The following is a 23,744-nucleotide window of genomic DNA, read 5'->3' on the forward strand; positions in this document are numbered from 1 at the left end:
CTCACGATGTCTTCCTTATAAGATTGATAAGATTGATATATGATTTTGGACAGATTCCATAATAGTAATGTCGTGGCTGGTTCTGCAATCGTGCAGAAAAATAAAAATGGCCGGGCTTGGGCCATCTTTGTTCCAAATAGATAGGAGAAATCCAACAATTTACTCTCACTCAGTATTGGCATCACATTAGAAATGAAAGTCCTGCGGATCCATTATCCGGAGAGTTATGTTCGGCGCATTGGCCTTTTTACACATCTGATAATCAGTACCGCGCTGGTTTTCCCTAGACGAGGAGTAATGATCGCAAGGCGCCGCATCAATTAATCCAAAAGAATTACCTGAAAAAAACCAACAGTTCTTCTTGCTACGATAATTAAGGGTCTAATATACTTTATCGATATTCTAAATAATCAAACTTATTTATGTTGTCGCGTATATCCTGCGCTTTTTCAGAAACGCAAAAACCGTCAATAATGCTCTTAGGGGGAGATTTTCATCTACAAGCTTGATTTTTAGGCTATCTTCATGAATTTTTTTTGAAAAATTCAGAAGGTCTATTCAAATCAAGGTTTCTGCTACATATTAGTACACATTTCAAATATCTTTCAGAATTTTTTTACTGTAATATTCCAAGAAATAAGCCCTGTATAATAGTTTTTGTGAGATCGTGAAAAAAATAAGGCGCTGCACGGTGCCCATGATTGTGGCTGTTCTGCTTATCTGAAACAAAAAAACCAAAGAGATTCTTAAAACATATGAGTCTGGCTATCGTCTGACCCACACTAAAGTCAAAATGTTTATTATTATTTATTTTACAGCACTTTAAAGATAAAAAAATTTCGAAAAAATCGGAAAATAATTTTTAAAATGGTGCCATTTTATTCTTTCTAATATTTTTCTTTTATTGCGGGTGAGAAGAAGTGTGTGTCACGACGGGGCCCGACCACGAATCAGTCGTGAAAACTCGTAATTATTTTGCGAAAAAATATCACCTCAGCCAGGAATCGAACCTGGATCTCTTGCTTACCGGGCAGATATCTTATCTTTTCGACTACCGAGGCACGATGATATTTATCGCAAATAACGTATTTAGAATAGCACGTCAACAATACAATGATAAACATATATACATATATCACAATATATATATATATATATATATATATATATATATATATATATATATATACATGTATATTCTCTCGAATCCCCACGACCGGTACTCTAGAGAGATAATGGTCCTAATCTCTCGATGGATGCAGGAATCTTATAATCATACATGGACATGAAAAGCATTTTCACACTAAAGCGCAAGCCACATTAGGAGCTATACAAATATATTGGCAAAAATATTGGCTAACGTCTGCACGAAATATTGTTTGACAAATTACACAAAAATATATAACCTGCTTTAAAAGTTCTCTTAAACCAGTTTCTATTATTATAATTATTAGGGAAACCTATTCAACCTATTCGCAAGTATAAGCCAGCAAGATATTTGAGAACTACGGAGTCAACTATGCTAGGCCTTTATATAATAAAGAAGACACAAGGCAAAATATTAAGTACTAAGTTGATGAACAGTTCTAACAAGGGGAACACTAGATGATTGGTCGGGATATTTTGATGCGCTTTATATATGCTGTTCTTGAGCGAAAAAAAAAACGATACGTGTCCGGCCGTTCTTGCCAATGGCCCATAGTTTACACTAATCATCAATTTCATCAGAAATTATAATGGTCTTTATTATATTCTTATTTATGTGTCCATATGAATAACGACGATGATGACAATGATGGTAATAATAATTATTTCATACAGGAGTATTTAATTATTTATTTGTAAATTTATGAAATTTTTATTACAATCAGAAAGTAATTAAAATTAATAACATTAAATTAAAATTAAACTTATAAAGATATTAATATTTCTTTATAGAGATTTTTCAAATTATTACAAGAACTACAAGAACTACCTAAAAACTTTATTTACAAAAAATATACAGATATAATTAAATAAATAATGTTTTTGAACATCTACAGTAACAAAATAATTACAAATAATAAATAATTACAAATACGAATAAATTTTTAATAAAAAAAAAATATACAGGATTTGAACACGCGATCTACGTCTACGTCTAAAGCCAACGCTTTACCGCCTGTACTACTGCTGCTCTTAGCCAGTAGTAATGATTAAACATATAAAGTGTACCGCCCGTATATCAGCCGACTAGACTTATTTTTTAAAAATCAATTTCTTCGAAACCTTGTAGGTGCTACCTAGCCATTTTTATGTGCATGGCAACCAAGGTAATATACATTGAGCTAGCACTTAATCTGTCATCTGAAGCTTTCTTAAACATATTCAAACGCTTCATAACCAAAAGAGATTGCCCATCGAACATTTTCTCTGATAATGGTCTGAACGTTGGAGCCGAGTGAGAACTGCGTGAGCTAACAACTCTTATCAACGACTGTAGGGTGCAGCAGCAAATATTAGATCAAGTCTCTAAGCAGGGCATACGATGGCATTTTATCCCGTCTCGAACTCCATATCATGGAGGAATCTGGGAGGCTGCAGTAAAGATTGCAAAAAGACATCTAACTAAAATAACAAGGGACGCCCATTTAAAATACGAGGAATTCGAAACGCTTTTTACTCAGATGGAAGCCATTTTAAATTCGCGTCCAATTACGTCTACATCTGTTAATTCAAAAGACTTAAGTTTCCTAATGCCAGGCCATTTTATCATAGGCTCACCATTGATAGCATATCTTGAGCACTCTTTAGAAGATGTGCCAATAAATCGTCTCTCAAAATGGCAATATGTGCACCTGAGATAGCATTTTTGGAAACGCTGGATGCATGATTTACAACAACTCCAATAGAGAAACCAAGTGGCAAACGGAAGAATCAGCAATAAAAATTGGTCAAATGGTTATCTTAATCGAAAATAACTTACCGCCATTGTCTTGGAGCCTCGGTAGAATACAAGGCATATGTGCAGGCGACGATGAAATAACACGAGTGACTATTTAGATTGCCAAAGGCACATATAAGCGCCCGATTATTTGATTGTGCTTGCTTCTCATGGACCAACCTGACCTATAAGATTTATTCTTGATTCACATTTCAACGTTAACAGTCATCACACATTAAGTAACTTATGCCTTTCTATTATTATATAGTAGATGTAAGGTAGTTTTTTTGTTTTTTGTCACACCAAACTGTGATCTATTTTTTGTTGTTTATTTATTAATTTGGCAAGGTTTAATAAAGCTTATTATAGTTATTGTGCGTTGAAAGATGACTCTTTCAAGACGGCAGCATATAGGCGCTTTTCTGTATCCAATTTATTATATAATTATATTCTTTATAATTATACTTGGTGATCTTAGTTTTATAAAAAGAGGAAGGGAAGGCGTGTGCCACGATGAGGCCCGACCACAAACCAGTATCTGTATAACTAAATAATTGTTCAAAATTAGTGCAATCTCGCACCTAGTTATGGTCTCAGAATTCTTTGCTGGCCGCTAATAGATAGCACTCTCGTCAGAAAAGAAACGTACTCTAGCAGCACTCCTGATTCGAGAAAAGTTAGTCCTTTTTGTTCATTCGGTGCATATCCCGACACATTGCGATTGCTAGCCGTTGTATCAACATCTAAAAATGTGATAATAAAGTCAATTTGCAAGATAACTAGAATACGAAGTTATACGAAGTTATATGAAGAAGAAGCAAATCTATTTCCGTTTCCTTCAGTCACACGGCTTTTGAGAAAAAGCGCGTACACATACGCAAAAGATCACAAGATCTTATTATTAACAAATTCTAAACTAAATGTTATTGACCATGCAACTCCTATTGTATATAATGTGGAAAATTATATACAAAACTGAACTGAAAATTATATACAATACTGAATCATCAAGCAAGAATTACATTATATTTTCGTATATAAAATATATTTCTGAATTAGTTACATCAACTGTCGACAGATCTAAATTCTATTGTAGGTTATAGAGTTTTAAATAAACTCAGTAGATTTATTAAGATCTATAAAGACAGAAATTTATATTTCAAATAATAATATTATTAACAAAATCTGCTGTAATGATTGCAATGCTTCCTATGTTAGTCCAACAAAACGGTAGTTACCAGAATCAAAGAACATGTGTGTGTGTGTATGTGTGTATGTGTGTGTATGTGTGTGTGTGTGTGTGTGTGTGTGTGTGTGTGTGTGTGTGTGTGTGTGTGTGTGTGTGTGTATGCGTGTGTATCTAGTATATTGGGTTGTCGGAAAAGTCATGATGCATTTTTGTAACAGATGGCGCTAGTTCATTTTTGGAAGTACTAGAGACATTCGCATTTATGTTATTGCTATGTCATTTGACAGCTGACAATTTTAGCTTTATTCTAAAAAAAAATTGAGTAATTTGGATGAATTTTGGAGATTTTATAACAAGTTGAACATGGAAGACTAAACTGCATTTTCGCCATATATTACTGTTTTACTTCCGGGAAGAACACGCGTCAAGCGTTGTGAAAAGTTGCATAAAGTTTACGGTGACAATGTTCTACAAGAACGTTAGTACCAACGATGGTTCACAAAATTCCATGCTGGTGATTTTAATCTCAACGACGCTCCTCGGTCAGGGAGGCCCATCGACGTTGATAACAACAAAATAAAGGCATTGATCAAGTCAAACCCACGTTACACGACACGAGAGATTGTAAAAATATTGAACATCCATCATTCAAACATTCACGACCATCTGAAAAAGCTGGGATACTTAAGCAAGCTCGATATTTGGGTTTCTCATAAATTCAAAGAAGTTCATTTGACGGCGCGTATAAACATCTGCGATATGCTCATTAAACGTAAAGAAAATGATCCTTTTTTGAAGCGATTGATAACTGGTGATGAGAAGTGGATTGTTTACAACAATGGTGCGCAAATGATCTTGATCCCGACGTGATGATTCGCCTCAAACGACATCAAAAGCAAACATTTATTAGAGGAAGGTTATGCTTTCAGTGTGGTGGGATTTTAAAGGTCGTATTTTTCGAGCTCCTACCAAGGAACCAAACAATCAATTCGAATGTGTACTGTCGGTAATTGGACAGTTTGAACGAATTCATCATCCAGAAACGTTCAGAGTTAATCGTAGAAGAGTTGTGTTCCATTACAACAATGCGAGACTATACACAAGTTTGACCACCCGTCAAAAATTATTGGAACTTGGATGTGAGAATGTGTTACCACACCCACCATACTCGCCTGACCTTGCGCCATCAGACTTCCACTTGTTTCGTTCTCTTCAAAACTCCTTGCATGGTATAACGTTTAATTCAGATGAAGCTGTAAATTAGCACTTTGTTCAGTCTTTCGCTGATAACAGGTCCTTCTATGAACGAAGAATTATGAAACTTATTGAAAGATGGCAAAAGGTTATCGAACAAAACGGACAATATATCATTGATTGATCTTTGCTCTTTATATAAATAAATGACCTTTGAAAAACATAGAAAAAATATCTTCTTTGTCATGACTTTGTCATGACTTTTCCGACGACCTAATACATATTACGTATATTTACTTAATATATAACATGTATTGAGTATATCATATATTATTAACAATAAGTAAGCATATTATGTAAGTAATAACCTATTGTAAAAAATAAATGATAACAGATGCATTAATATGACAATTAATGATTATAATGGTTTTTGTTATCCAACAACTTATTAATTTAATATTAAATTGAAAATTATAATTGTTTACTTATATTTTGGACAATGTTTGATTCTTACTTCCGTTAATTTTACTGTACTCTGTTAAATTCGAAGTATTATCTTATATTTGTTTTTAATAATTATTTCAATGTTACCAAATTGATAAATATCTTATTAAATCCTCGTTATTAAGAAAAAATAATTTATAGTTTATTATATTTGTGTATGTATTATGTATGTTTTATAAAAGATAAATTAAAGAAAAGTAAATTTTCATGGATAATATATAATATATTATTTAAAAACATAACTTCTTTTTTAATCTTGAGGCAATTCTTGCATCTTTGGATGATAATCGATTATAATATGTCGACAAATATGAAAAAAAAATTCTCTATATTTTTTATGCTATATATATTATTTTTGCAGTAATATTATTAAACTTATAGTTGTTCAGTTATTTCTTAGTATTTCTGATATTTTTTCTGATTTCATAGAAGCTTTTATTTGTTATATTAGATTTTTTTAATATATTAAACAGATTATTGTTACAAGCGTTAATAAATGTATTATATTTTTAATAAAAAAAATATCGCAATTATCTAACAGTGATTTATTTTCTTATAACATACATTGTTTATTATAAAGAGAGTATTTTTTTATACACGTATGTATATACGCTTCTACATTTAAGAAGAGAAAGTTCTTATTTGATGCGATATATTATAAATTTTGTTATTGTAACCAATATATATATATATATATACACACACACACACACACCACACGCGCGCGCGCGCGCGCGCGTGTGTGTGTGTGTGTGTGTGTGTGTATTGCGGTTACAATAATAAATATTTATAATATATCGCATCAAATAAGAACTTTCTCTTCTTAAATGTAGAAGCGTATATACATATGTGTATAAAAAAATACTCTCTTTAGCTTCCATAATAAACAATGTATGTTATAAGAAAATAAATCACTGTTAGATAATTGCGATATTTTTTGCATATATATATATATATATATATATATATATATTCTTTTTTTTAAATAAATATTTTAAATGAAATTTTTACGGCATTTAATACGCTCTATATTTAGTTTTTTTAAAAAGATAATATTTTAGAAATAAAATGTATGAGATCATGTAAAAAAGTCTGTATGAAATCAATTCAATAAGTTCAAAGCTTTTATTAAATTAACATTTTTACTATTACTATTAAATTAATTAAAAAATGATGTAAAAATGAAGTAAAATTTATTTATTTATATTATTTATATTATTTATATTATTTATATTATTTATTTATATTCTTAAAAGAGTTGTATGTAATATTGAATAGCAGAATTGTCATAATATTTATTAATAATTTGTTAATAATGCCATTATTCTTTATTAATTATTTATCACTGTCATTTTAATAACCTTGCACATTAATTTTAACATGTATATATATATATATATATATATAGAAGCATGATTGTTACGGCGATCTATAATATGACTGATGAAGTAATACATCATATTTAAGTAGAACTTGCGTTTGTATCGAGGCCAGAATCAAATTTCCTGGTACTTAATAAGATGTGATAAGCAGTCACGTGGCATTAACGAGAGCATTTCACGTGTGAGCATTGAGTTGTTTATATGTATATATAGAACAATAAAATGGTATTGCACCGTCGCTGTGGCTTCCGTCGCGTGAATTGCGTCATTAAACTTCAAGCCCCGTCTACCTTGTAAACATGCACATGACATGACATGAAAAAGAGAACCACCATCAAGTATAATCGTCTCATAAAAACATTTATTTTTACATATATAAAAATATTAACAAATCTTAATATCGTGATGTTAAGAATGTAAAGTTTTTCAATATATATTCATTTTTATATTTGATCGTACATTTCAAGATTTCTTTTTACTTAAAAAAATGTTAAAATATTATATTTGAAATACAAATATTATAATGATGAATGTGTGCATGCATGTATGCGCGTGTGCGCGCGCGTGTGCGCGCATGTGTGTGTGTGTGTGTGTGTGTGTGTGTGTGTGTGTGTGTGTGTGTGTGTATATCTAAAATAAATACATAATACCTCAAAAATACGATAAGACTCATGAAAAAAAGTGAAGAAAATGTAAATTTACATCAAATATATATAAAGTAAAAGAAAAAGTTTAAACAAACTTTTAAATAAAAATTGACGTATTTATATATTCATGTAATATCATTTTATGTGAATTCATATAATATGTTTTGGGCCTTTCTTGAGCTATTTTCAGCATATAGAGACAAAAGTTATGAGGAATAGGTGTCCCTTAAATCACTAAGGCCCTAAAGATAAAAGAATTCTTGCCAGAAAAAATATTTATATTAATTAAATAGTATAATTAGATAGTGAACATAGTAGACATAGTTTATCATAATTAGTTCATAGTTTATCACAGTAATCATAGTTTATCAAATAAAGCAATATGTGCTTTTGAAATATACACAGAGAACATTATAATATCTTATAAACGATTTATTTTTCAATAAATGATAATTTTTTAAACGTTTTTTAGATATTTTATTTGGGATTACTTTTAGGCATTTTCAGACATTTTTAGGCAATATAATAAAAATTATTTATATAGAAATGCGAACAACAAGAAGAATACAGAAGTTAGAATCTAATAAATTGATATATCATTATCAAGAGACACGGGTGATGTCTCGCCAAGTTCACGCACAGCGAAGTTCGCGTAGAAGTAAGCGGCGAGACGCCCGTGGCTCTATTTACGCGAGACCCCGGGATGAACTCAGTCTACATTTTCATATCTCAGCAATGACTGCATTAATTAAGTTTTAATTAATCGCTTAATCGACAGTTGAGTATCAAATTATATAAGAAAAGTGTTTTTATTTTTTTTTCTTCGTGTTCTACAAACTGAGATATCGCGCGACGCAATCGTGACGCAAAGTTCAAATTAGTAAATTTAAGAAACGTCCTGGTCATCGTCATGACTCTCCTTTTTCTATCGCAAGAAGCGCTAACGAACGTCTCTGTATGACAACTCTTGCAGAGTTCATTTTTTTTATTTGATATGTCTTTGACAGATGTGCTTCGTGTGAAGTACGTATTGTACGTATTGCTTAATAAAAAAGAAGATATAACATGTATCACATATAATATAAGTAATATTGTAATAATATATAATACATTGAAGAAATAGAATAAGAAATAAAAATAGAAATAAGATACAATAAAATTTGAACAAAATTTGTTTGACATTGAGGGAATCATAAAAAATTACTATTTGTTTAACCTTAGATAGAGACATTCATGCCAAATCTAAATTTTTTAAAATAATAATCGATATTTTTGTAGTCGATGAAACATTTTTGAAACACTAATTACAAATTCTTTTTCGATGAGAATTTCTTAAATTTTAAAATATTAACAGCATTTCCCAAGATGTTTCATGCGAAGATTAATTTAACTGATTTCAGTTATGTTAATGTTATTTTAAGAGATCAAACTGAATGATTTAAAAAAAAATTACTTGATAAAATATTTTTACTTATTCCAAAATTTTTCTAGCCAAATCACTAGCAATAGTGCAAAAATAACAGAGATAAATTTTATTTCACATAAAATTTTCCAATATTACATGAAATCATAAAAACTTTGATTTGGTTTTTTTCTTCTTCAGATATATGCTTTCTCTGGTTGCTTTTATTCTTAATAAAGTTGGCTCAAAATAGATTTAAAATTATTTGACTACTAACAGAAGAATTAATGTGATTAAAAGCCAATACAGTCATAATAAAATTAATCTATCCAGAGTTTGATAATCTATCCAGAGACATTAAGCCTATTCTTTTTAATTGAATTTCTTACATGATTTATTTCTCGTTTTTCTCCATGTTGGAGAAAAAAAGAGAAAAAAATAAACGGATTAACTTGCGTTAAAAGAAAAAAAGAAAAGATGAATACAAAAAATAATGTAAGAACATTAGCTAAAAAAAAGATTTATGGATAGCCTTACGCCAAGTTAATGTGCAATAAAATTGCGTAGAACTAGAGACGCATGGCTCTATTTATACGAGTCGTTAAAACAAATAACACATTTCACATTTTCATATTTTAATAACAACTAAATTGATTGTGTTTTAACAATATTCAATTAATAGCTGTGGTTTGAATTATATAAAAATTTTTGTATGCTGTAATTTTTATATGCTTTTTTTTATATGCTGTACAAATGGATATGCAATGGAAAGCAATGGAAAGTTTATGGAAATGTATAAATCTTAATTTATACATCGTCAACAACAATTTAAAAATCATCTATCAGAATATTATTGTGACTTTCCAATTTTTGAAACCAGAAAGCAGCATTATCCTTAAACGATACTTGCTACTGTGCTTAATTTCTGATGTGCTTCATTACACATTAATCAAAGTCTTCTGAGATTAAAGAATTAAAAAAATATTTTTATCTTATTCTTTATAACATTACTGTGTCGTAAGCCGTTAAAAAATAAAGGCATGTGATTTGCCATTTAAGTAATTGTCCTAAATTTATAGGTATAAATTCGACAAGAATGATCATTAAATGCCTAAGATTCTGTTTAATGCCATTTATTATCTTATTCAGTAAAATAAAAATTATAATACTTTAATTTACGAGTAATAGATATATGTAAGATACATCATAACAGACGTCATGTAAAGACAATAAATTTTTAATTATTCTAATATATAGAATGTACTAAAAGTATATTTTGAAATATTTCGAGTATTATTTACGAATATTTCGTAAACAACAATACAATTATGAAAGAAAGTTTCAGACGTTATAAAGTTTTGAGGGAACCACATGATTATGATACTGCTTCATTTACAAATGCAGTCGTGTCGCAATTCTTTTAGTCACTATTTTCTAAATAAAATGATATATTTTTTGTTACGTAATATCATTCGTCTATAAGAAAATGTACATTGCAATTAGTAGTATGTAAGTACATGCTTGTTTTTAAAAGCAATTGCATATTTTCTCTACATCAACATCTACTTTGTCTCATCATTCCGTGCATATAAAAGTGTCAGGAGACACGATAGTGTTTCGGGTGTTAAGTCAACGAGAACACTACGTGTGACTTTACGCGAGTCGGCGAGATGCAAGCATCCGAAATTATCGGATCTGAATAAAACGGTTAAACCAATCAAGTTCTAAGTAGGCTTGATCGATAGCTTAGAGTTCGACTTGCATAATAAAAGTATTTTTATTTTTCTGCTACATGCCCCAGCAAGCGGAGATATTGCTACGCAAAATCCGATTTGGAAATTTTTACTTTAAGAAAGTCGTTATTATCGTCATCGCTCATCTACGGTTGCAATTTCTGTTATGGAAATGCCACTGTCCAATGTACATGCACCGGCGGGAATAGTGTCTATGCGCTCGGCGCGCGGCCTCTATACACACGAAGCGCGTACGTCCGTGTCTCCGCGGAGCACGAAGGAGATCGCGGAGCGGAGGGAAAAAATAGTGGGGACAATTCGATGTGCATCCTTAACATGAGACGCACGATCGAGAGAGAAAACATAATCGAACCTGATACCGATTTCGGTGTCTCTTTGCTGTCTCACACACTCGACGCTAGCTCGACGCGAGTGAGAGACCGCGGTATCTCTATACGTCGCGCTTTTCTTTCTTTCCCTCTCGTTCTGATTAATTATTGATTATTCATTTATTTATTTGATGATTATTTATTTATTTAATTGATTATTTAAATATGATTATTAATTACTTAATTATCATATAATAATTCTTTTATTATAAATTCTTTTATTATATATTTTAAAAAACGTTAGGTGTAAAATTATAACTATCATTGCGGATTTGAACATCGAATATCTTACAGCTATATCAAGCAGCCGATATTAAAAATTATTTTTAAAAATAATGAATAATGAAATTTGTGAAATTGTATTCAAAAATAAGGAAGATTATATTCAATAATAATAAAAAGTTATTAGTAAATAAATGTGAAAATCAAAATAAGTATTTTTGAAATGAATATTATGTTGTAAATTTAAAATTTGAATTTGCAATAATCTAATTATATAAAGTATTATTTCTATACGTAAAAGTATTATTTCACGTTACATTATTGCTCGTTTTTGTTCTCTATCCTATTTACAAAAATTCTACAAAATGTCTAATATCACTATAAAATTACCTTTTAAAAAATGTAAATCAATCAATAATTCATATCTTTGTATTATACATAAAAATCTTTTTATTTAAATTAAATTTTTTTTATTTTGTACTATTATCTCTTTAATTTTTTGTAATTAAATTTTCCATTCGATTCAAATATACATGTATTTAAAAATTCTTTACAAAAGGATATGCCAGAATATTATATATACATATATTGAGGTAGAATGAAAGTTACTATCACTTATGTTAGATATTATTTGAGTTAAATTAGATTAAACGCAATTTTATGATATCATTTTGAAAAAGAATTAAAGCTACTATCATTTGAGTTTTAAAACAAGAAGACTAATGAGAAATGAATACAAAGATATGAATTATTGATTGATTTACATTTTTTAAAAGCAATTCTACATTTAATTTTCGAAGTAATGGGACTATAACTTGGCGCCACTTTTTTTATTACAAATCTTTTATATAGATGATATACGTATTAATTAAGTTAAATGCAATTTTATATCATTATTAAAAAAAAAAGTTGAAGCTATTATCACTTGAGTTTTAGAATAAGAAGATTTTAATAGGAATACAAAGATACGAATCATTGATTAATTTATATTTTTTTAAATTGTATATTTAACTTTCGAGGTAATAAGACTATGACTTGATGCCACATTTTTTATATCAAATCTTTTATATAAATGATATACACATTAGGGTTGAATATTAGATACTATTTGATAAAATTGTAATGTAACACTTAGATTTAAATAAGATTTTATTATACTTGACACTCTTTTTTACCTTTTTGTAAAAAGGTATTAAAACATAGTTATCAAAACATGAATAGTTTATGAAATATTTTATATTTTTACTCCCGACTGCTGCCAACCGAAGGTTGGCACAATGGAGGGAGTATATATTTTACCGAAGCCGAATCTTTGTTATATCAGTTCTTATAAGGGAAGTGACGGAAGTATCCCTCACCGATTTTAATGAACTTCGAATATGTTAAAATATAGACAAAAATAAGAGACACATATTTTTTCATCTGCGTATTCGCACGTTAAGAGGATAAAACCACCCCTTGAAAAAAATCGGTTTTTTCTTTCGAAATAAATATCATCCAAATAAATATCATCCAAATATTAAAAATATGAAATATGAAAAAAATATGAAAAAAAATTTTAAACAAAAGTTTTATGGCTACAAGTATATTTTATAATGACGCATTCAAATTTTTCAAAAATGTTATATTTTTGACCACATTCCCCACTTCCCTAATTTCAAAAAATTTTTAAATTTTTATAAGGACAAAAATTAAAGCGCATTTTATGCTGAATACGACTTATAATAAAGTCCTTATTTTCCGAAATCGTATTTTTGGAAAATGAGCGAGAAAGCCTCTATATATATTTCCTATATATATTTCCGCGTTCTATATATATTTGTCTCATACCGCGTTGGCTGCGCGGGACAGCGTTAAAGATGAATATAACACACAGTTCGTCGATACAGTATCAGTGCAACAATAATTATTGAAATAAGAGCTTATTTTATAATAATAATAATAATAATAATAATAATAATAATAATAATAATAATAATAATAATGATAGCAGATCTTGTTAAATGGTATTCAAATATCTTTGATGATATATCAAAGAACGTTCGAAACACTTTAGACATTTACAAACAAGTTCCAAATAAAGAAATGATTATTTTCATAAAATATCGTTCATTTAATTTTGACTAGAACAGCTATGGCAATGTTATAAATGTACTTTATCAATGTTTATATTTTGTGTTGTAATATATCGACGTCATGCAGATGAGAGATTTGTTTTCGCACAGCTTTATTTGCATATGTGCCAAAAAATCATTGCATAAGTTTTCTTAATCCGACGCTAAGCGAAAATAGAATCTTTTATATATATGCATATCTGTCAGACATACTATATTAACATGGTTGCTGTGCACAAGCTGTTATTCTTTCTCATCGACTAAAGGTATTTATTGTTTATTATTAATTTATTATATTTATTTATTTCTAGATGTATTATTCCAGGAAAAAAGTTTATATCTAATTATATATAATTATATCATATTAAATATAACCCGTTAGCAAAACCTGCAGAAACAGATTTTGAGCAAAGCCTGCTACCAATATTTTTATTATTTATATATTTTTATGTATGTATGTTTGATGCAAGACGTAATCGTCCAACAAGGAAGTTAAGGCAAACTCTGCTCGGTTTTTGTCGCCAATCTGTTCGCATAACATATCAGCAGACTCTGCTCGGTTTCTGTCGCCAATCTGTTCGCATAGTATGTCAACAGGCTCTGCTCGGTTTCTGCCGCCAATCTGCTGGCATAGCATGTCAGCAGGCTTTGTCGACAAATCCCAAGCCTAATGCGGACACAGATGGCTATAGATTTGCAGTCAATATCTGATCGAATTTGTTGCTAATTTGCTAGCAAATTGCTAGCATTTTGCTTGTTAGATATATAATTACGGGTATATAATGAGTATATAATGCTGAATATATAATGAGATCTATTAATATTACAAATTATATGCAATTATATCAAAAAACAACTCTCTTATCTGTATGATGTTGGTATATTACAACACAAAATATAAATATTGATCGATGAAGTATATTTATAACCATATTTATTGCTATAGCTGCTCTTCGGTCAAAATTAGATGAACGATATTTTATAAAAATAATCATTTCTTTATTTGTAACTTGTTTGTAAATGTCTAAAGTGTTTCGAACGTTCTTTGATACATCATCAAAGATATTTAACAAGACCTGTTATCATTATTATTATTATTACTATTATTATTATTATAAAATAAGCTCTTATTTCAATAATTATTGTTGCACTGATACTGTACCGACGAATTACGTTATATTCGTCTTCAACGCTGTCCTGCGCAGCCAACGCGGTATGAGACGAATACCTACATATGGAGCGCGTATATAGAGGCTTTCTCGCTTATTTCCCAAAAATGCGATTTCGGAAAATGACTTTATTATAGGTCGTTGTATTCAGCATAAAATACGCTTTAATTTTTGTTCTTATAAACATTTTTTGAAATTTTTATAAAGGCAAAAATTAAAGCGCATTTTATGCTGAATACAAGAGGGATGGGGTGTGAAAAATATAACATTTTTGAAAAATTTGAACGCGTCGTTATAAAGTACACTTGTAGCCATAAAACTTTTGTTTAAAACTTTTTTTCATATCTTTAACAGTTTGGATGATATTTATTCCGAAAAAAAACCGACATTTTTGGGATGGCCCTCTTAATATGCGAAAACGCAGATAAAAAAAATATGTGTCTCTTATTTTTGTCTATATTTTAACATATTCGAAGTTCATTAAAATCGGTGAGGGATATTTCCGTCACTTCCCTTGATTGTAACCATAATTTAGTTTGATATCAATTTTCGCACATGAGTTCCTTAATCAAGGATGATTTATGCGATATAATTATTATTTATTATTGTATTAATAAAAAGTTACAAAACGTTAATATTTCATCGGTGCGGTCTTTCATTGGTTATCCGATGATATATTAACTCGATTAACTAATAATATGTATCCACGCAGGAAATTTTAATAATTTATAGTGGTTTACACTTATAAGGACCCATTACCCATTACATACAAAATGCGTAGGAGGGCATAAACATAGCATAAATCGCTAGACCAATGAACATTCAGTATATAATAATAAATTAAAGATTGAAGGAGCAAAAAACCTAAACAACTAAAGGAATAAAATTGTTAAATAAAGAAAAATAAAAAATTAAAGGGTATGGCCACGGTAAAATTTTCAAAAAATTGAAAAAAGATCGAAACATTTTTTTTGCTTAAACGATACTTTATCATCACAAAAATAAGTAACAATTGGATTTATAACAAAAAATGTTTTTAACTGAAGTAGAGCGTGTATCGTAAAAAACGCTACAGCGCCGCTAAGCGTTTCGGAGTGCAGAACCTTATGAGAATTTCAGTATGCAAAAAGAACAGCGTATCGATTATGTCCAGAAATGCATGGGCATTCGACATCGCAATTTGAGAAAAATAACGAAAGAACTTGATGGCAAAGAAAAGTTAATTGAAAAAGAAAAATTAATTGATGAATTAAGCATATTTTATGGATTGGTGATTGATGACGCAGAAACTAAGATTCTGTGGAAAGAATGAAGAATGAAATTTGAGCCACGCTATACCATTAACTTTCAACAAAAGAAAAATCACAGAACGAAAAATGCCGTCCGGTGCCGACTCATAATATATGGCAGCAAAAGCAATTATAATGCACTCGATGTTTACGATCACAAGCCTTAAAATTGACATTTTTAAGCTATACAGTCAATTTATGAAGAATTAAGTAAGGATAAACTTCTTACTCGCTGTTTAGGGCTACACTCAAAATAGCAATAAAAGTAAATTTAATACGAATCTGGCACCAAAGAGCACTTCGAACGGCAAAATAACTTTAGATGTAGCCACTAATTTGGCTGTGTGCATTTTTAATGATGGTAACATCATGGAAATCATGAAAGTTTTGGGCGTCATCAGTAAGCCCTAATTGTTATAATTTCTGCATTGAGTCTGATGAACTGCGCGTAGTGTAGGCCGAGCGCTCGCTGACGGACGCGGCGAAAGAGGCGCGTTCGAGCATAAAATTCAGCATAAAAGAGGAACAAGAAGAAAATCTTCAAGAAACTTTATGATAATGATTGGCATCACAGACTAATGGTAAGAAATCTTTAAAGTTTCAATTTTTAAGAGTAAAAAAACAATATTTTAAACTTTAAATGCATTCTTTTCAAAACATGTTTTTTCATCGGTTTGACGAATAAATTCAATAATTTTTATCCGAATGGATTCAAATTTTAACTGCAACTTCTTAGACACAGAGAAGTACGTAAGAGTTTTTCGATATATAAAAAATTTTTTATTTTATAAATAGCTTTCCAAAATTTTTTAGCAAAAAATGCAAGTGTGGCTTCAAATGCCTACTATTTTTGAAAATATTAATATTTTCACAAACCCCTATTTCACTAGGTATTTTAATGTAGATTAAAAGAAAAATTTTTTTTGTTCTAGGTCAAAATTTGTGGACACTAGATATAAAACGGAACACTTTCAAAAAAACCGTACTTTCTGTCCAATAACGCCGCCATTTTGCAAAACATACAAAAAAAATTTTTTTATGTACTTTAATATATTCAAAATAGTCAAGTTTTCCCTTCAGCTTCATTTTTATTTTCGAGAACAAAAGTCACATAGTGCTTGCGGTGAATGTGCATGATCAAGAACTTGGATTGATTTGCAAGCGAGAAATTTATATATATGGCGATGCACTTATGAGCCGGAGTCATGTGACCAGCTGCCTTGCGTTCAAATCTTCGGTCAAAATTCGATATACTTGTGATTTATTAATTTCAATGATATCCTCGATGAATCTCACGAACATACAATCATCCTATTTAAGGAGATCACAAATTTTTTCTACGGTTTAAACTGTTCGACTGATTAATGGCCGTCCGCTGCGCTCGTCATCTTCTAGCGATTCTCTACCGTCTCGAAACTTCACAAAATCAAACTCGTAAACTGATGTACAAGATAATGCTGCGTCCTCATAAGCTTCCCGTTAACAACTTTAACATTGTTAAAGTTTCTATAAACGTATTGTCCAGTTTTACACAGAACTTAATATTTGCTTCATTGTGATTTCTCAACGAATGTCACAAAGGTAGTATCGGTTTTATATCTGATAAGAGAAATTTTGTTAGAGAGATCTTAATTCAACTTAAAAAATTTGTGAACAAAACTTCAATGAAGAGAGTACTTTATTTATATATATATCGTTATTAACAGCGTCTATACCAAGAAAATTCGGAACCTTTTAAGACAAACCGTGTAGACTATGTAATAATAAATTGAAGATCGAAAGGTTAAAAATTAATAAAACAGTAAAATAAAAAAAAAATAAAATAAAACAAATTATTATAGAAATTAAAAGCAAAAATTAAAAGAATATAATAGTTATAACGGTTTGCCTTCCCGACGATCGGTCACGGATTTCGCTAGCTGGACGTCAGAGTTCGGAAAATGGGTGTGGTGAGACTCAGACTGGCAAATAATTGGAGACGATGGATTACCGAAAATTACAGTTTCTTACCAAATAATTTATATATACACTGGTCAATTCTAATTAGAATGCGCGGTGGCGCGAACGGAACTTGCGCGGAGGCGCGGATGGTACTTATATCTAGTAGTGCGCATGGAAGCTCGGTGCGGGAAAAGGCCGGCGGTATCCGGTCTTTCCCGATTGATGAGAGCATGATTTTTAGGCGTTGAGAACACGGACAGGGAGACGAATACGCTCGCCTCCGGTAGTCAAGATTCGGTACTCGTGTGAATACACTTGCACAGTAGGAGGACGGCCACCGAAAAACTTTCGGCAGAGGACGAGAACGCTCGTCCCCGATAGGCCATAGGAAATCGCGTCGAAGTGCTCTCTGACGCAAAGATGGGAGCGGTCGCCGAGAAGACAATGAAAACGCTCGTCACTAAGAGAAGATATGATACTCCAGTCGCCTGAGTACGCTGTTCCTGATATTACAAGATTCGGGACTGGGACTGGTGTCGACTCATAAGACGAGTCGACTTATATACTCAACCGGCGACCTCTTCCACCGATCGGATACTGGAATAGAGAATCCTCTTGGTGGAGCTGGCGGAACCCATGGCGATCATTATCACGTGTTTGTGTCGTGATCTGTAATTTTGTTCGCTTGGTTCGTGACACTGGGGCGCCAGCCTCGTAAGCGAGTGTATTGTTCGCGAGGCTCTTAGTAATGGTGTAATCGTTACATAGTAAATTAAAGATTAAAAAAATAGAAAAACAATTAAAGGAACAAAAAAAAGTTAAATAAAGGAAAATAAAAAATTAGAAGGTTAGAAATTATGAAAATAAAAAAAATTAAAAACATTTTTTTTTAAACAAAGTTAAATCAAGAAAACCAAAAGTAAATAAAAATGCAAAATAAACTATCCCTTAATTAATATATAATTAAAAACTTATTTCAAAAAAAGATTTCCGATTGCCTAAAATAAATTATACTGAATATAAATTATATAATAGTGTTATATGTAATAGTACTATATACAGTGGACTTTACGATTCTTTTCTTTCACAGAGCGGAAGCGCGAGTTCCGTAAAAGTCATCTCAAGCAATAATATTAGCAATTCAATTTGTCAAAAAAAAAAAGAACAAAGAAGACAATAGAAGTGATCGATAATTATATAGAGCACGCACTGATTACATGCCGTCAAGCGTTCTATGGGCACCGTGACCGCCCATATCATCAAACCAGGATTCCGATTTCGGGAAATTTTGCAGAAATCCGAATACCATTCGTGGAATTTGACTTTCGGGAAATCCATATCTGAATATTGACGTACTCGGATATATAAACGCCTCCACAAGCCGACAAAATGATCATTTCCCGGCGAACCAGCTGCTGAAATCTTCTAGAGCTGAATTCGTAATTAATCCAATCCAAATTCACGAAAGTGAACGTACATGGGTGCTACCATGTAAAGACGGGAGCGACCAAAAAACTTCTAGTAGAGAAAATCGTCAACTTGGTCATGTGAACAGTTATTGTTAAAATAGCGTTATGTCCGCGTCGATCAATCATTAATCACGCACACGCTCCCGCGATTCCTAACATTCGCGCGATATGCTAGGAAGCCGCGCTTGAAATGATTCAACACTCTTTTACAAAACACGAAGACTTTATTTAAAGTTCAAAACAAGGAATTCGGCGGACATATATCCATACGCTACGAGTCACTGACAGAACATCCGCAAGCAAACACTCCGTTGCCCCGAAGAGCGCTTCGCTTCTTTTCCATACGGCGGATCGACTTCACTCGGTCGTAGAAGACTCGCGCGAGTATAACATTGCCCTCTCTTTTCTGGATTGTCGTCCCAACAATCCTTCTTCAGCGTTTCTTTTCTTGACTGCAATTTAGGATCTCTTCCTTTTTTACAGTTCTCAGAAGACAAAGTCTCCAGGACGTTCTCCCGTCCTATCGAGAGAATAGGACCATCATCTCTCTGGAGTACCGGTCGTGGGGATTCGAAAGAATACATGTATATATATATATTGTAATATATATATATATATATATATATATATGTATCATTGTATTGTTGACGTGTTATTCTAAACACGTTATTTGCGATAAATATCATCACATGCCTCGGTAGTCGAAAGGATAAGATGCCTGCCCGGTAAGCAGGAGATCCAGGTTCGATTCCTGGCTGAGGTGGTATTTTTTCGCAAAATAATTACGAGTTTTCACGACTGGTTCGTGGTCGGGCCCCGCCGTGACGCACACCCTCCCTTCTTATTCGGGGGCTCGAGCCATGCTTGATGCAATCTCTCCTGTGCTCCAGGAGGATTATTTGTATATTTGCCAATGGCGTTGGAGAGTGTCGCCGCTGCAGTCCGACCTGCATCCATCGAGAGAATAGGACCATCATCTCTCTGGAGTACCGGTCGTGGGGATTCGAAAGAATACATGTATATATGTATATATGTATATTGTAATATATATATATATATGTATCATTGTATTGTTGACATGTTATTCTAAACACGTTATTTGCGATAAATATCATCACATGCCTCGGTAGTCGAAAGGATAAGATGCCTGCCCGGTAAGCAGGAGATCCAGGTTCGATTCCTGGCTGAGGTGGTATTTTTTCGCAAAATAATTACGAGTTTTCACGATTGGTTCGTAGTTGGGCCCCGCCGTGACGCACACCCTCCCTTCTTATTCGGGGGCTCGAGCCATGCTTGATGCAATCTCTCCTGTCGTGCTCCAGGAGGATTATTTGTATATTTGCCAATGGCGTTGGAGGGTGTCGCCGCTGCAGTCCGACCTGCATCCATCGAGAGAATAGGACCATCATCTCTCTGGAGTACCGGTCGTGGGGATTCGAAAGAATACATGTACATATGTATATTGTAATATATATATATATATATATATATATATATATATATATATATATGTATCATTGTATTGTTGACGTGTTATTCTAAACACATTATTTGCGATAAATATCATCACCATGCCTCGGTAGTCGAAAGGATAAGATGCCTACCCGGTAAGCAGGAGATCCAGGTTCGATTCCTGGCTGAGGTGGTATTTTTTCGCAAAATAATTACGAGTTTTCACGACTGGTTTGTGGTCGGGCCCCGCCGTGACGCACACCCTCCCTTTATACCCTAAGCTGTTGCTGCAGATTACCGGGTTTCGTCCTCCTGGTTCCAAAACACAGAAAGTTTCCCAATCAACGACCTCTAAGAAGATGGCCAGTCTTCCCGTCGTCGAGTCCAGGGTTTTTCTTTCTAAATTCCAATTCCTCTTCTCGAGACCTATGGTTTTCCTCTTGAAGAAAAATCTTGCGAGCTTCTCTCTTCTTCCGGAGACTTGCGAACTTCTTTCTTCTGGAGGGAAAAGATGACTTTTTCTCCCTTCTAAGGACGATGTTCGCCTCTTCTCCCCGGAGCGTTCCTCTTCATCTTCGGACAAGAGGGAAGGGGGAATGACTTTCAGGGACCCTGCCTCAACAATTCTCCAAGTCCCTGTCTCGACATTTGCCCTAAACCTCTCGGGAAAACCTCGGTTCAAAAACCGAGAGTGAGGCAGTCTTTTCTCTCCACAAGCGAAATCCAACGCACAGTATCCAGATGTTCAGACAGTTCCTAGATCTTTGTCCTTTCCGAATGACCTCTTTCAGGATTACTTCCGCTGAACCCACTTCTTCCCTTAAAATAACTAAACTCACGCAGCAACAAAGAACGTAACTTTAAAAATAATTTAAAGATCACACAGTCCATTAAAATTTATACAGCTTTATACAGCTCTACTTCCTCTACAAAATAAACTAAACCTCTCCTAGCTGTCTCTCAAAAAAATGAGTTAACCTATCCTCATGAATTATCCTTTTCCTACGCCTAACTGACTTTTGTATACAGAAGACATCACTAAACTTCTTTATTATTATAGGGACCTTCCCAGTTACTCTGCAACTTGGGAGCTCTTCCTTTCTTCCTTCGAGGATTAAAAAACCACACCTTTTGCCTTTTTTCAAAATAAATCCGACGAGCTTTCCGACGATCATATTAAACCTTGGCTCGAGAAGACTTCTCCATCTTTCTCTAGCTAAATCATGAATATGCTCAAGTTTCCTTTAAGCTTCCTAATATAGCTCTTTAAGTCACTGTCAAATCACTTTCCTGCACTTTTGGGAAATTCCCTCTTAACAAATCCACTGGTAATCTAATCTCGGCCAAAGTGCATTTCCACAGGAGTCACAACTGTAGTTTCATGTTTCGAAGATCTATATGCCATCAAATACAAAGCAATCTAACGATCCCAATCTTTTTGATTCTCGGAGATAAGTTTGGCTAAATAATTCGTTATTGTTTGATGCTGACGTTTAACTTGCCCATCCGACTGAGAAAGAACAGTGGTTCTCATCTTTTTAATTCCGAGCAAGTGTGTCAGCTCCGAGAACATTTTCGATTCGAAGTTTCTTCCCTGATCCAAATGGACTTCCAAAGGTATTCCATACCTCGAGACTATTTGATTTATGAAGATCTTTGCCATAGTCTTCGCTCTACATTCTTCAATGGGAACGCTTCTACCCATTTGGAGAAGCAATCCACCACAACAAAAAGATATTTGTTCTCTGAGTAGTCCTAAAACATCCATCTGAATCCTTTCGAAAAGGGAACCAATATATATTATAAATTTGTAGAGATGATTGTAGAGATTTGTAGAGATGTAGAGATGAAAAACCAGGGAAACCTTTTCCAGGAAAAAAAAACACAAACCTCATAGGACTTACACTAATCCTCTACGTCCCGTTTGTAGTCCAATAAAATCGCTTCCGAATTTTCTCTAATGTCTTATTAACATCAAAATGTCCTTCGGTCATCATGAGCTTTTTTCAAAATGTGTCCAATGTTCGCTTTCGAGGAGCAATTAGCTGAAGAATGCTTGTCTTCAAATTCGGAGCTTCCTATTTCTTATAAAGAACTCCACACTTTTTAAAACGAAGGTATCCCAATAATTCCAAAAATTTTTGTGGGAGTGCTCCTAGACAATCTCCGTCCAAGGAAGGAGTTCCCTTGCAACTTTGTCCCGATAAATGATTCCTAAGTCCAAATCTTATTCCTAATCCTTTCTCCATTCCTCTAAATTTTCGTTCTCAAGAATCAGACGTCCAACATTTTTCTCCTCTTTGATAGCTTCTTTCAATTCTTAGCACTATAATTAGATTTGGTTGCTTCAATGTCGCGTCGAATCCATTATTTTGAGCCTGACCTTTTCGATAAATGACTTCAAATTTATACTGCTGTAATCTCTCAAACCAACGTGCTAATTGTCCCTCCAGATTCTTGAAGGATAATAGCCATTTAGCGAAACGTGATCCGTAACGATTAAAAACTTTCGCTCGTAAAGATAATAATGAAAAGATTTCACCGAATCCGCGATAACTAAAAGTTCTCGACGGGTAATACAATAATTTTTCTCAGATTTATTAAGCACACAACTAAAATAAACTATAATCTTTTCCATTCCATTTTGCCTCTGTGATAGGATCGCACAAATTCCAGTATTTGAAGCATTTAAAATAAATTTTCCTTTTCCTATTTAAAATAAATT

At 32.4% G+C, this 23,744-nt stretch overlaps 1 protein-coding gene and 1 long non-coding RNA gene across 10 annotated transcripts in view; both read left to right on the forward strand.

Annotated features, from left to right (window-relative positions):
• LOC105432862 (uncharacterized) overlaps positions 1 to 23,744 on the forward strand; it is a 552,262-nt gene that overhangs the window by 246,257 nt on the left and 282,261 nt on the right. The window lies entirely within an intron of this gene.
• Positions 16,564 to 18,945, forward strand: LOC148934812 (uncharacterized). Its single transcript, XR_016140929.1, has 2 exons — positions 16,564 to 16,738; positions 17,090 to 18,945. It is a non-coding gene; the product is annotated as an uncharacterized LOC148934812 (long non-coding RNA).

Source organism: Pogonomyrmex barbatus, unplaced genomic scaffold (genome assembly GCF_055798465.1).
Source record: "Pogonomyrmex barbatus isolate J1 unplaced genomic scaffold, ASM5579846v1 scaffold7, whole genome shotgun sequence".
Taxonomy (NCBI): domain Eukaryota; kingdom Metazoa; phylum Arthropoda; class Insecta; order Hymenoptera; family Formicidae; genus Pogonomyrmex; species Pogonomyrmex barbatus.